Genomic DNA, 2923 nt, shown 5'->3' with positions numbered 1-2923 from the left:
CCCCCCCTAGATAATTGTCTTAACTTCAAATTGTATAAGAGATCGTTTCACTCGAATTTGAGAAATTAATATGGTTATAATCATTATTGTGAACGTTAAATTTTCCATGTCACACTTGGGTCAGAGAGAGATAACAAATACTACGCTGACGTCCTCTTAATGGTTTATCATTTTTAGTTCATACAGTGGACTATTCATATAATGGTTATCAAAACTGAAATAAATGATGTAGTACATAAAAGGAACTATGAAGTCAAGCCATTGTATTGACAATTTTTCAGTGTTGACTTGAAGAAAATTCTGCCATCTCAGATAAAGCCATACAATATTGGAGTGAATTATGTAACTTAAAAGTAAGAATATTATTGATAGGTTTTTATTTTAAAGCTATTAATTAACATACCCACCTGTTCATGTATATCCAATTGTGTGCCTGTACTTCTATTTATATTGTAAGGGCTTAGCCTATTTAGTCAAAATATATTAATTAAAAATAATTGGGTATAAATGTTACAATCTTAAAATCTCCATAGCTTACTTTAAAGGTAAAATGGAAACTCAGATCTATGTACAAATTCTACAAGTCCTCCGTCCTACTTATTATATAATATATTCACTATAGACCACTCTATAGAACTTTAATTTTAATAAATTTGTTTTTGTCTAAACTGAAAATAAGTAGATCCCGATTTGTAAATCAACTTCTTTGAAGTTGTTTGTAATTTTCATGTATTGAATTACATTTTTTTATTGTAAATTAATTATTGACAATTAAGTTCATATAAATTTTATTATTTTGCTCATTAATTAATATTATTGGTCTAATATTGATAGACGATATTCAATTCATTTTTGATAACAAATAACACAAAATACACTATAATAGAACCTCATGAACTTGTATTATTTATGAGGCAATAAAACTTATTAATTAATGTTCATTTCATGATTACAATAGAGTAACTTCTATTTTATTTTTAAAATTAAACACCAATACTCAATATAGTATTTATTATCATATTATTAGCCATATTAGACAAAACGATTGTCTAGGTGTCTTATTTCCAAGTATTAAATATTTAATTTAGAAAATTGGCTGTTTCAAATTTTTGATTTCTATAAATGTAATTATTATACATTTTTTCCATTAAAATAGTTTTATAAAAATATTAGTAACTATGTACTTGTTAAAAATTGATATTTTTTACACATAAAATAAGGAAAGGGAAGAATTAAGTAATACAAGTTATCTCAAATATAGCATCCAAGTTGAATTGATTAATGATACATGATTGTTTACTACTTATCAGTAGGTTCTTAACATTCTAAATAGTAGGTACAAATACTTAAACGTTTTTATTGGGTTTTTTATTGTTTAATTACCAAAGTCTGAAATCAGTGAAATTTTTAATTTCATATATTGTCCAATCAATTTATATTTCTTAAAAATATACTGAACTTACAAATTGTTTTATTTAATTTAATTTTTATTTTTATTTTTTCACTAGTTGTTTAAAAACAATTTAACAAGTATGGCACATAAAATAGCAAACATTAATTTTGAGAAATGTTGGACATTTGTACAAAGAGCTGTAAAGAAAATCATAACAATGGACAATATATCAAGAGACGCATTGAATAAATGTTTTGATGTTTACGATGATTCACACAGTCAGAAACTTTATAATTCAACAAAGTTGTTACTAGAGGTACGGGTACTTCAAGTATTGAGTTGACCTAGAAGAAGGAATCAGTGGCGTAAATTGGGCTGCATTGTTAGAGTTGCAATAAGTTTCTAGGTTGGACAGACTTTTGTGGGGCTTAGCCCCTCACAACGCCCTCCCAACTAAAATGTTTTATTTTATTCTATATTTCACATTACAAGTACATAATTGGTATATATTTATTTATTTAACGGACGATAGTCCAATTTACATAGTATATATTATAGTACATATATTTGATATAAGAAAAAAAAATAAAAGAAGAAAAAAAATGACTAATAGTAGAGATACCTAAATACAAACAAGATTATTATAACATGTTTGATTATTTATATAATTAAAATAAATAAAAATAAAAATAAAGATAAAATATAAAGTTTATAATAATAAATATTAATATATTAAGTAATAGAGAAAAAAAAATCTAAATTTTTTGCTGAATTTCCACTAAATGATAAAATATTTACAGGAGTACAAGATATTGTATAATTTTGAGTGTAGGGTTTTATATAAAACAATTCTTTATTTCGAGTATTAGTATTGTTGGTTTTTAAAATAATGTTGCTTAGGAGGGAAGAATCGTCTATTTTATTATTAAGGAGTTTAAATAGGAAGGTTATATAAAATTGTTTTTTTCTATCCTTTAATGGTTTCAAATTTAAAAAGTTTAGAATATTTTCATATCCAGAGTGAGGTCTGTAAAGTTTGCATTTAAAGCAGATAAAACAAAGCATATTGTTTTGAATTTTATCTAATTGTTCGCAATGGCCTATGTTATATGTTTCCCAAATAATTGGTGCATATTCAAATATAGGGCGAACAATCGAGGTATATAGGCATTTTAGGGTAAATGGATCATTAAAGCTAGAGCAATTTTGTTTAATCATGCCAATTAAAGAATGGGCTTTCTTTTTTACAGTTAATATTTGGAGATTAAACAAAAGTTTAGAATCGAAGATTATTCCGAGATCTTTAACTTGAGTTGAACGAAAAACATTTTGGTTATAGAACATGTATTCATGGGAAATTAAATTAAGTTTTTTAGAAAAAGTGATACACTGACATTTATTATGAATATGCACTATAATTAATAGGGTAATAATTACTTATCGACTACCTTCAATAAAATATGTATAATTTTCTTAAAGAATTTATGAATACATAAAATACAACAATTCTTTTATTTCATAAAATTTATA

This window comes from Acyrthosiphon pisum, chromosome X, assembly GCF_005508785.2.
Source record: "Acyrthosiphon pisum isolate AL4f chromosome X, pea_aphid_22Mar2018_4r6ur, whole genome shotgun sequence".
Lineage (NCBI taxonomy): Eukaryota > Metazoa > Arthropoda > Insecta > Hemiptera > Aphididae > Acyrthosiphon > Acyrthosiphon pisum.
Note: the sequence above shows the minus strand (reverse complement) of the source record.